The following is a 13,303-nucleotide window of genomic DNA, read 5'->3' as shown; positions in this document are numbered from 1 at the left end:
ACAAACTTTATGAAACTCTAGTCTGTTGTGGATGATTCAGTAGGCAGAACTGTGACTAATTTGCAGACGTTGTGCCACTTCGTCAATAGTTAATCGCCTGTCTAAGAGAATCATTTCACGTGAACGCTCAATGGTTTCTTCATTTGTGGCGGTAAACGGTCGTCCGGCTACTTTATCATGCGTATCACTTGTGCGAACATTTCGGAATTTTTCAATCCATTCGTACACACTCCGTTGTGGCAAAACACTGTTCCCGTACTGTACAGAAAGTTGTCGATGAATTTCGGCCCCTGATACGCCTTCGGACCACAAAAAACGGATCACTGAACGTTGCTCTTCTTCGGTACAAATAGACAGCGGAGCAGCCATGATTAACAGCACGGCAGAGACAACGAAACCAACCAAAAAGCTTGAAAATTGCAAAGATATAACAACAAATAAACAAAGCATGCGTCACCAACGTAAAACGACAGTAATACCAAAATAAACAAAAATATTATAAAATTGCGGATAATACTTGACTTTCACTCGTAAATACCGTCAAATGCCTCCTTGCACTTACCACAGATGATCCATTCTCCTTTCTTCACAGATCTAGGGTCGTAATATTTGATGCTGCAAAAACCACAAAGTATGTATTATTCTTCCGAGTCAGCTTCAGATGATGATGAAGTTGAATTATGTTCTGGACTTGAAGGTTTTTATTGAACATCTAGCTCATTTCTACAACCTTGACCTTTTTGTTTAGGAATTTTCGAAGTACAGTTTTCTGTATCCTCTTGTAAGACTCAGCTAAGGTGGTGAAGTCAGATGGCGAGCAGAATACCTCTCTCTCCGTGCACACGTGTGGCACGTGGTAGTTTGCGTTGGGACTGGCAAAACAAAAATCAAATGATGATGATGATGTTGATGATGATAAGCTCTGACTTTCCGAATTTCTTGGAGGATTAGGAGTTACAGGGCCTGGTTTTACTTCTGCATCTATGGTAACAGAACTGGGCTCATCATGCAGCAGTGTGTACGAAGCATGGAATTTGTGTGGTGGTGTTATGTTGGGACTGAAGAGGAAAATTTCCTTGCGGTCAAATCCTTTCGTAGCATTTCCCACATACCTCCAAGTCTCGAACCGATGTAGAAAATTTTACCCAAAACAACTCTTGTAACGGAGACTGAGTGATTATTGTGTATAACTAGGCCGCATCAATACTTTAATAAAAAAGAAAGAATACATATTGTATTCCTATTCAGAAAGCCGGTCGAAGACTGATTCACATGACCGATTCCAATATTATTTTTTAAAATGTAAGCAGCTGCTCAAATTCGTAACAATATCGCTAGTCGTTCTGTTGACCGAGCTGTTGGATGCTACACAACGGTGTCGGAAAGATTTTTAACTAGCAGTCATATGTTTCAGCAACAGACCTTATTTTAAACAAACGAATTGTTATAAGCAATACTGTTGCACCTTTTCTATTTCGTTCTAGGTAATTGCTGTGTAGATTAAATGTTTGTGGGAAAAGCTTCTTGCCACTTGTGCTCGTCTTGTCTCTCAAGGGCCTTCTAACATAATGTCGCCAGAGATACCCATGCTTGCTGAGCAGTATAATATTTTCTAATTTTCGTGCACATAGCGCCATTACTCAGAAAGCCGCACTCCACCCTGCCACCTCCTTCCAAAAGGGGAAAGCAAAGAGCTTGTAGGGGAAGAGATTTGTTTCACAGTACTGAAGATGAAGAAGTGCTCACAGCTCGTAAGGTATGCATTTTAGAACCATATTTCCTACACTTCACTTCGATTGATCGTTCCCGTCATATCCCTGAATACTGACTATTCCTCCGGGGACAGTATGAGTAGGGAATGCTGATGGACTTAATGCTACCCACCTTGTGTGGCTGCTCTGAAATGCTTATCATTACATACCGCCTCTATTGTGTCGCAATGTAGTAGCAGCCGAATAAATAAATGTAGCTGTTGTAGAATTGTCCCGGAAAACGTGGAAATGCTCCGCTCGTATTTCACCAGCACTCGAGTTCTATTATCTCCTCCAATTGAGTGGCTGTGATAAGACGTTACACGCTCCTCCGACTCCTTGTGTGCCCTTAAATCTACTGAACAGATGTACCCAGCAAATAAATATAAGCAGAACATCCGGGACGGCCTTCTCTGCCTGCAAACATTGAGGAAGATGATGAGCTCGAGGAAACACAGGGGAATTAATTAGCGGGTGCGACAGCCAGGGAAGCATGTTTTCTAGAAGTGTGTTTTCTAATTCAGGTTCCACAATGTACTGTTCTCTATGTATCCTACCTTTAAAATTATGCTGTCAACCATCAGTGGGAAGAAGAATGGCTGAAAAAGACTGATAGTAAGTTGCAGTTGGTGAAGCCAGCTACTCGGCCTTGGTTACCTCTTCTGGCCACTTGGGCACGATGAAGCACTTCTGGCTCACGTTCCAATGGTCCACAGTCAGATGAGAGTACGCTGTACTTGTATTTTATATTCAGACAAGAGGGCGGAGTTTAGTTCACCATGTGATCCGTCCTGTATTTCAGCTGACAATGAGACGAATGTGGTACGACTTTTCGACTTTTAAGATTTTGTGTCAAGTCTGACATGCTCTCTAAAATATTAGGAAGGAGGTTTAATGTGTTGTCATGGTGCCTGACGTATCCTTTTTTGTAAATTATCAACCAGTCATATGTTCCTTATTTTCTTATCCTTTCTCCTATAGGTCAGTTAGGATTTTAATAACAACAAATTTAACTTCTAAACCTATACCTTTACTCTGAAAGCCACCTTAAGCTGTATGGCTGTGACCACTATTCGTTCCTCTTCTCCTGTTCTTCCAGCGAACGGCTCGTGGAAGGAAAGACTGTCGATAAATCTCCGTTTTAGCTCTGATTTTCCGGATTCCTGCCTTGTGGTCACTTCACGAGAAGTATGTGAAAGGGAGTAACATGTTGGCCTCCTTTTTCTGGAACGTAGTTCCTCGCAGTTTAAAAAGTAAATGTCTCCGTGATGCACAAAGCCTCTGTTTTAGCGTTTTCCACTGGAGTTTGTTGACTTCTGTTGACTTTATCCGTAAGGCTCTCGCACCGACTAACCGATCCCATGACTAGATGCACAGATCTTCGCTGAGCTCGTCTACTTCTTCTATTAATCCTACGTGGTAAGAGTCTCTTTCGTTAGTCAATTCTTTTGTGGATTAATTACATTTTCTTAGGGCATTTCTAACGAATCCAAGTTTAGCGCCTGCTTTTCCTTTAATCTGTCTTATGTGGTCGTTCCAGTTTATGTCCCTCTGGCTGATTTAGTCTTGCGTAGTTAACGGTAGATACTGCCGGCAGGCAGTCTCGGCGGGACGACGCGAGAGCCGCGCCTACCCGACACCTGCTCGGCCTGCCGTGTCGTCCTTCCCCGACTTGTGTGTCTTCAGTTGTTCTCAGGCTACAAATGGAGCACGGTCAGTTATTAGCGTGGCTTGTGTTGTAGACACGATTGAAAAATCGAAGAAGAAGAGTGCATTGGGCCCATCCACTCACTATGAGAAGAGATGAAGTGGGTGCATTTCTTGTTCTTTGAGAAATTAAGAGGAGATGGAGATAAGATTTTAAGTATTAGTGACGAGTTTACGTCGGACTAGAAGCGCGAATGAAGAATTTCGTCCTGGTATACAGGAGGTCTGAGCGGCAACGCTTCGGGCCCCTCGGACAAGCGCGCAGCCTACATGGCCGCTGCGAAGCAGTATCGGACGGACGCCATGCGGCGGTACCAGCGTTAACAGAGGCCGCTACTTCCGAGGGACCTGTTCGCGACCGCCACGCACGTTACCAGAAAACAGTGCTGTGAGTATTCCACCGCCGGCCGCTATAGAGGTCGACGCCAGACCTGTATAGATCAGTTCTTCCGGCTTCGAGAGCCTCTCCTAGCCTCCAGGCCGATGCTACCCACCCTATTGTGTCGAAGCCCATTGTAAGGACCGAGACTGGTGTATTCAGCATTCGTCGTCGTTCCCCTTGGTGCAATCACATTATATCCAGGATAGACTTTTCTGTTCCTATGCTGGTACTATTCAGGACAGCCTCATCGGATTTAGAATATTTTCTATGGAAGTGTGTCTCTCTTCGAAGATCCTAATTTTCGTACTTTGTCAGACTCTGGAGTCACCATACTGTCAAGTCTTCATACCTGTGAGACACAGTAATTGTGATTTTGTTACGAGGGTTGTTTTTTAAGTAAGGGCCGTTCGCGCGTATAGTCCCGTAGTTCACGCGGACGCCGCAACAAGCCACGGAGCCACTTGCCGGCATCCTTCCCGTTCACACTGATGCAAGTTGCAGCTCTGTAGCTGACGTGTACGCATCGCTGAGCTACTTCATAATGTTTACGATTATTGAATCGCCCGCCGCGTGTGAGATACGGTCAGTGATGCGTTTTTTGACCGCGAGAAGCCTATCAGCTGCAGAAATTCATAGTCAGTTAACAGAAGTTTATGGCTCGAATGCAATGAGTGAAGGTAAAGTGCGTCAATGGGTTAGAGAGTTTAAAAATGGCCGTCAAAACGTCCATGACGAAGAACGCTCAGGCCGGCCCTCTGTGATCACTGATGATTTGGTGGCTGCAGTCGAAACAAAGATTGGTGAGGACAGAAGATTCACAATTTCCACTCTTTCTTTGGAATTTCCACGAGTTTCAAGATCGGTTTTGTACAAAATTGTGTCTGAAAACCTAAACTTTAAGAAACTGTGTTCTCGGTGGGTACCCAGACTCCTCACAGAGGACCACAAAGGGAAGACATTTGCCACTTCATTGGACTTTTTGATTCGTTACGAGGAAGAAGGGGATGACATGTTGACTCAAATTGTCACTGGAGATGAAACGTGGGTATCCCATATCACTCCCGAAACCGAGCGACAATCGATGGAATGGCGACACACAACCTCACCCGTCAAGGTCAAAGCCAAACAGACGCTGTCAAAGCGCAAGAATATGGCAACTGTGTTCTGGGACCGGTGCGGTGTTTTGCTAGTGGACTTTATGCCACGAGGAACGACAATCAACTCAGATGCCTACTGTGCAACTCTAAAGAAGCTCCGCAGAGCAATTCAAAACAAAAGGCGCGGCATGCTGACAAAAGGAGTTTTGCTCCTGCACGATAACGCTAGGCCTCACACCTCTCAAAAGACTCGGGATTTGATTGATTCTTTTGGCTGGGAAGTTTTGGACCATGCACCATACAGCCCCGACCTTGATCCTAGCGATTTTCACCTTTTCCGGTACCTGAAACAGCATCTTGGCGGGCAGCGCTTCAATGACGACGATGAAGTGAAAGCGGCCGTGAACTCTTGGCTATCGGAGCAGGCGTCCGAATTCTTTGAAGAGGGAATTAAAAACTTAGTTGTACGGTATGACAAGTGCTGAAATAAACAAGGCAACTACGTAGAGAAATAGGTAAAAGTGTGTAGAATCAGAAAATAAAAGTTTTTTTACAAAAGTATTTGTATCTTTTTTTAAAAATAAAAACGGCCCTTACTTAAAAAACAACCCTTGTATTATCGTCGAAGCAGATGCTTCTTTCCTCGCTCAATAAAGTTCTGCAAACTTTGATCACTGTTTTCCCTGTATCGGTGTGAGCGACATATCACATTCAATGCCGCAACATATCCTACTGAAGTGTTCGCAATGACAATCAAGTGAATGGAAAGAAATAGTTTATTTTGTAAAGAATGCACATTTTTGTAATCATCTTGTAACACGCCCGGGGGTACAAATGGGTGGAGTCCTTTTTAAGCTGTCTTTCGTTCTTGACCGTCTCTTGACCGTGCGCCCTGTCCACACCACGTACCTGATAATCCTACGGCGGTCGTACTGTTCTGCTCCACACTGCTGCTGGCTTACCTGAAATTATCTATAGAAATATGCAAGCGGGTTTAGGGGAACCACTCAACGTTAAAACACAACACTGTCCTACCTCTGGTATGAACATTTATATTCTGAGGCGATAAGAAATCAGAGGTTGCACTGTTTACACTCTAATCGTAACTGTTTATCCCAATTAACAATCTTGATGATTATTTGTCCACAATATCACTTGGACGAGCGTGCGCGTAACCGTCGCGGCGCGGCTGATTGTTGATAATGCGGAAACGCGATGATCGAACGCACGTCCTCAATCTCGCTACTACACACTGGCACTTGACTGCACTCTTTTATGGTAACCAATTTCTACTGATTCACATCAGTTGATTCTGGGAGACCGAACACGGCGCGGATGATTGATACAGTACGGTACGACACGCAACGAGAGGATACACAAATACGTTAACAGCAGCACTGCTCATTTTCAAATTACTGATTGACGCACTTTCCTCTGAATCATTTACTTACTGTATACTTTACTGTAGTAGCACTTATTGCAACACTTCAGCTTCCATGCTAACAGTGCCTCTCACATGCAGAGCTACACACTACACTACACAACATAACAGCTCCGTGTCCCGATCTCCGCTCTACAGACGCGGCTGCCCGCAAAGATACTCCACAACTAAGCCACCGATTTGACAATACGCTTACAATCTCAATAAATGAAAGCATTTGTCAAAGATTGAACAATCCAATAGACGAATTTTCTGGCGTGGGATGTGTGCAACGTGTCCCTGAAAACCGTTCCACTGCTTGTCCATAATGCTGCGTGTCGGTAATGGATGGCTGGCTGTTTACCGCTACATTTGCAAGTATTTGTTCTTGATACAGGGGTAAACGCAGGCACATGATGTACTAGGGTGAGCAGCTGTATTAATGTTTACCAACGAAATTTTATGGATGTGTAACGTGGAGAATAAATAGTTTAGACAAGAAGAGAATAGAAGCTTTCGAAATGTGGTGCTACAGAAGAATGCTGAAGATTAGATGGGGACATCGCGTAACTAGTGAGGAGGTGGTGCATAGAACTGGGGAGAAGAGATCGGTTGATAGCACATGATCTGAGGCATCAAGGGATCACCAATTTGGATGGAGGGAAGCCTGGAGGGTAAAAATCGTAGAGGGACACCAAGAGATGAATACACTAAGCAGATTCAGAAGGATTTGGGGTGCAGTAGTTACTTGGAGATGATGAAGCTTGCACAGGATACAGTAGAATGGAGAGGTGCATCAAACCAGTCTCTCGACTGAAGACCACAACAAACAACAACAATTACGGAAATAAGCTGCGTAATTCTTAACAATCTCCACTGTCTCATCTTTGTTAAATGAATCAAGAGCTGGAACGGTTACTTTCAAAAAAGAGATATGCCGACTGGATTTTCTGTACAGCGCATGAATCAGCTCTACCGCTATAAGGCCAGGTTTCCTTTTCTTATTACTGCATGATTCTGGTTTTTTAAAGCTACGTACTTTCTGTGTGAGCGTATCGTTACCACAATTTTCTATGTCCTAAACATCGCCAGTAATTGAAGATGCGTGTGTTCGTAGGTTTTTCTGACGACTCTGTTGCTTGAAAGTCTCTTTTACGTGCAGCTGGAGTGATCGAACGTTGTAAAATGTATTTTGATTGAGTTGTTCCTGCTGACTGACATCCTGGGCCAGTGGGTGCGATGTACGCTCCGATCGTCTCCCCTTCCACTCACCCCGTGTCCGGACGTGCCACTCCTGGTGCCCGGGGCAGCTCGCCCTCCGGTGTTAAGTTGCGGTTCTCAAACTCCGCTCCGCCTTCGCCGTGTTCCGTGTTTCGTTTCCGCTGCCTCTGAAGAGTTTTCACTGCCGGAGCGCGCACTTCACTAACTTCAAATCTATTGTTCTTTTTTATGCCTGATTTAGATAACCTCAGTCTATACACAGTTCCAATACTGGGATGTGTTGTGCAGAACTTTTGTGCTTTAGTATTTCATTTTGGGGTGGCTTTCAAGGCAACATTCAGCAGTTGCTGATTTTATGGACTGCTGGAGGTGTCGAATGGTTTGTGTTCCGTACACCTTCTTTCAGTTATGCGAATAGTTGGTCCAACATATTCATTACCGCACTTGCACGGTATGTAATACAATCCAGACTTCCGGGATCGCAGGTCATCTTTCACTGTCCCTAAAGGAAATGTGATCTTTGCCGGCGGGCGATACACACATTTGATACTTTGTCGTCGTAAAATTCTACCGACCTTTCAGGAGTACGGAATGTAGGCTATCTTTTTCGGTCGATCTCTATCGGTTGATGTCTGTGGTATGAAGCTGCGTCGAATTTCGCGAACAAGTGTGGTGGCTAGTATGCTAATGGAAGACTCTGAGAACAAGGCACTGGACTCAGCAGCATTAAAACTGACATTGTTTTACAGATATGTTAACGATGCGTTCGTGACGTGACCTCACAGGGAAGACGACCTTCACGTTTTCTTGCAACATCTGAATTCTGTCCACAAGCAAATTAAATTCATCGTGGAGGTGGAGCAAAACGGTCAACTACTATTCTTAGATGTTCTGGTACGGAGAAAACGTTACGAAATACAGAGACACAACGTCTTTTGAAAAAAAAAAAAAAAAAAAAAGCCACACGGATTAGTAGCTTTGCGCTCTCGCTATCATCATCCGTCACAAAGGGAATATTGTTAAACAAGTCCTCGTGTCTCCGACGAAGAAGGCATATAACCGGAACTGGACACGTCAAGGACGTATTCGAGAAAAAAGGCTGTAGCGATCGCGAAACTCGACGCGCTTTCAAGGAAAAGACTGCACGACAGCCAGCACGAGATTAAGAAACCGACATTCCATGCAACATATTTGGAAAAACCGGTAGCATTTTACGATTACAAAATATCAAATATGTGTCCTGCCCGCTGGTAAAGGTCCCATCCCTCTTAGGAACAGTAAAGGACGACCTGAGACTCCAGAAATTTGGAGAGTATTACTCAGTATGCGAGTGCGGGAATGCCCATGTCGGAGAAACCATTGCCGCAATTGAAGAAAGGTGTACGGAACGCAAACGGCACACCGATCGCCAGCAACCCACAAAATCAGCAATTGCTGTACTTTACCTTGAAAGCAACCACAAACCGAAATACGAAGATACAAAAGTTGTGCACAATGAATCCCCTGCTGGCGACAGAAAGAGGCTATCGATGTCCGACTGCATGAGTATCTCGTCTACGAGGTCAATGGATTTTAACCTAGTCAGGCGTAATCTCCGGCACTAAGAATTCAGCAGATGCAGCGGAAACGGAGCATGGAACATGGCGAAGGCGGAGCGCGGACTGAGGACAACAACTAGACTCTGGAGCGCGAGCTGCCCTCAGCACCGCGGACGACACAGCGCGCGGACCATACACGGACACGGGTCAGTGGAGGCACGGAACGACCAGTGTGTACGTGGTGACCCAGGCTTCAAAAAGTTGTACAGAGGACTTAGTATATGAAGTGATATTACGGAACCCGTGTCCAGAAATGTACCGTTTGGATATAAAATAAGTTTGAAGATCGGGTCACTTTCAGATTTCCATCTTCACGGCACGCGAATAAACTGAGAAGAGAGTGCCATCGTCAGTGCCTGCTGTAATCGTGACACCAAATAACACCTTCGACCGTCTCCGAAACAATGGCTCCGAGAAACTGGTACGTTGGAAACTAGGAGGGTTGGCTGCGGTGCTCCACGAACGCGCAGCATTCTCCACTTTGAACAGGACGTGGTTTCGTGATGCAGAAGAGAACCTGAGGACAATTACTCGAAACATTGCCCATGTCATGTGCTTCTATAGTGCACAGGTCAGAGCTCATCCCCTGATTTTACGTTATACATCCGAATGATACATTTCGAGACGTGGGTTTCTAACCAAAACTTCATCTACTAAAGCCGCTGTAAGTCTGTAATACGACTTCAGAATCGCCCTGTATATCACACCCACATATACGACCGGCATATATAGTGAAGAGCCAAAGAACGTAGTACATCTGCCTAATATCGTGTAGGGCCCCCGCGAGCACGCAGAAGCGCCGCAGTACGACGTGGGATGGACTCGACTAATGTCTGAAATAGTGCTACAGCGAAGTGACAGCATGAATCCTCCAGGGCTGTCCCCATAAATCCGTAAGAGTACGATGGGGTTGAGATCTCTTCTGAACAGCACGTTGCAAAGCGTCCCAGATATGCTCAATAATGTTCATGTCTGGGGATTTTGGTGGCCAGCGGAAGTGTCTAAACTCAGAAGAGTGTTCCTGAAGCCACTCTGGGCAGTTCTGGATATGTGGAGTGTCGTATTGTCCAGCTGGAACTGCCCAAGTCCGTCGCAATGCACAATGGACAGGAATGGATGCAGGTTATCAGACAGGATGCTTACGTAAATTTCACTTGTCAGAGTCGTATCTAGACGTATCAGGGGCCCCATATCACTCCAACTGCACGCGCCCTGCACCATTACAGAGTCTCCACCAGCTTGAATAGTTCCCTGCTGACATGCAGGATCCATAGATTCATGAGGTTGTCTCCATACCCGTACACGTCCATAAGCTCGATACAATTTGAAACGAGAAACGTCCGACCGGGCAACATGTTTCCAGTCATCAGTAGTCCACGCGACGCGTAAAGCCTTCGGCTCAGAAAGTCCATCTCGATGATGTTTCGTTGAATGATTCGCACGCTGACACTTGTTGTGGCCCAGCATTAAATTCTGCAGCAATTTGCGGAACGGTTGCACTTCTGTCGCGTTGAACGACTGTCTTCAGTCGTCGTTGGTCGCGATCTTGCTGGACGTTTTCCCCGGCAGCAGCGATGTCGGAGATTAAATATTTTACTGGACTCTTGTTATTCACGGTACACTAGTGATGGTCGTAGGAGGAAATCCCACTTCATCGCTACGTCGGAGATGCTGTGTCCCAGCGCTCGTGCGCCGACTGTAGAACGCTGTTCAAACTCACTTAAATCTTGATAACCTGCCATTGTACGAGGGCAGTTCAATAAGTAATGCAACACATTTTTTTCTCGGCCAATTTTGGTTGAAAAAACCGGAAATTTCTTGTGGAATATTTTCAAACATTCCCGCTTCGTCTCGAATAGTTTCATTGACTTCCGACAGGTGGCAGCGCTGTACGGAGCTGTTAAAATGGCGTCTGTAACGGATGTGCGTTGCAAACAACGGGCAGTGATCGAGTTTCTTTTGGCGGAAAACCAGGGCATCTCAGATATTCATAGGCGCTTGCAGAATGTCTACGGTGATCTGGCAGTGGACAAAAGCACGGTGAGTCGTTGGGCAAAGCGTGTGTCATCATCGCCGCAAGTTCAAGCAAGACTGGCTGATCTCCTGCGTGCGGGCCGGCCGTGCACAGCTGTGACTCCTGCAATGGCGGAGCGTGCGAACACACTCGTTCGAGATGATCGACGGATCACCATCAAACAACTCAGTGCTCAACTTGACATCTCTGTTGGTAGTGCTGTCACAATTGTTCACCAGTTGGGATATTCAAAGGTTTGTTCCCGCTGGGTCCCTCGTTGCCTAACCGAACACCATAAAGAGCAAAGGAGAACCATCTGTGCGGAATTGCTTGCTCGTCATGTGGCTGAGGGTGACAATTTCTTGTCAAAGATTGTTACAGGCGATGAAACATGGGTTCATCACTTCGAACCTGAAACAAAACGGCAATCAATGGAGTGGCGCCACACCCACTCCCCTACCAAGAAAAAGTTTAAAGCCATACCCTCAGCTGGTAAAGTCATGGTTACAGTCTTCTGGGACGCTGAAGGGGTTATTCTGTTCGATGTCCTTCCCCATGGTCAAACGATCAACTCTGAAGTGTATTGTGCTACTCTTCAGAAATTGAAGAAACGACTTCAGCGTGTTCGTAGGCACAAAAATCTGAACGAACTTCTCCTTCTTCATGAGAACGCAAGACCTCACACAAGTCTTCGCACCTGAGAGGAGCTCACAAAACTTCAGTGGACTGTTCTTCCTCATGCACCCTACAGCCCCGATCTCGCACCGTCGGATTTCCATATGTTTGGCCCAATGAAGGACGCAATCCGTGGGAGGCACTACGCGCATGATGAAGAAGTTTTTGATGCAGTACGACGTTGGCTCCGACATCGACCAGTGGAATGGTACCGTGCAGGCATACAGGCCCTCATTTCAAGGTGGCGTAAGGCCGTAGCATTGAATGAAGATTACGTTGAAAATAGTGTTGTGTAGCTAAAAGATTGGGGAATAACCTGGTGTATTTCAATGCTGAATAAAACAACCCCTGTTTCAGAAAAAAAAAATGTGTTGCATTACTTATTGAACTGCCCTCGTAGAAGCAGTAACCGATCTAACAACTGCGCCGGGCACTCGTTGTGCCATATAGGTGTTGCCGACCGCAGCGACGTGTTATGCCTGTTTGCATATCCCTATATTTGAATACGCATGCCTGTACCAGTTTCTTTGGCGCTTCAGTGTATATCGCACCCACTGGTCGAGGATGTCAGTCAGCGGGAATAACCGGACGACGTGCCTCGTTACACCTTCGAAAATTCGTCTCCTTGGCTGAGACATTTTCAAACGGGTAAAAGTGTCATCAGAGAGTGGTCTTTCCGTAATGTCACCACTTTCTGTGAGCGATTTACTGAATTAATGTCACGACGATTTCGATATAAGTTTCCGCCACGATACAGTAGAACTATCGAGAACAGACGGAAGCAGCAAAGCGAAACGTTGCAGGGTTGACGACGCTTGCCGGGTAGATGTGAAGCCCTCTGCTGTCAGACTACCCGCGCCGGCTTTTCCCCACGACACCGACAGCGTGCCGTCACAGTGGAAGCTGCCGGCAGCCCCCAGCCTCCGCCCGGCTGTCGGCTGCCGTTCACCCTTCCACGTCATCTGTCGGCCAGGTACGAAGTGTCACGTAAGCTCCCCACCGACACAGCCGGTTAGCCGTTGCCGCCATCTGGGTACACTCGAAATAAGCGTAGCGCGACTGAGCAGCTGGCCGGCACGCACGTGTCTTCTGGTGGAACACGTGCGGCACGACTGCCGGCCTCGGGCACACGTGTTCCTGGGCCGACTCGCAGACGGCACGGCACGGCTTCGGCCGCCGCCGCCGCCGCCGCTGCCTGAGCCTGCTATTGATCCCGTTATCCGCGGGCGCCGCGTCGATGCCGGTCCATACTTCAGGCACTCGCTGCCCCTCTCCGGGAGGGGACGCCAGTAGCCGCTCCTCCGATAAAGTAGTGCTGGCCGGCTGTGCGCTCTGCTCGCTCGCCAGAAATTAATAAAGGGCCGGCCGGCTGTGCGGCGCGCAGTTGGGCCCACACGTGGCCCCGGCCCCGGCCCCGGCCCGCGTCGCCACAGTCATC

This window comes from Schistocerca americana, chromosome 7, assembly GCF_021461395.2.
Source record: "Schistocerca americana isolate TAMUIC-IGC-003095 chromosome 7, iqSchAmer2.1, whole genome shotgun sequence".
Taxonomy (NCBI): Eukaryota; Metazoa; Arthropoda; class Insecta; order Orthoptera; family Acrididae; genus Schistocerca; species Schistocerca americana.
Note: the sequence above shows the minus strand (reverse complement) of the source record.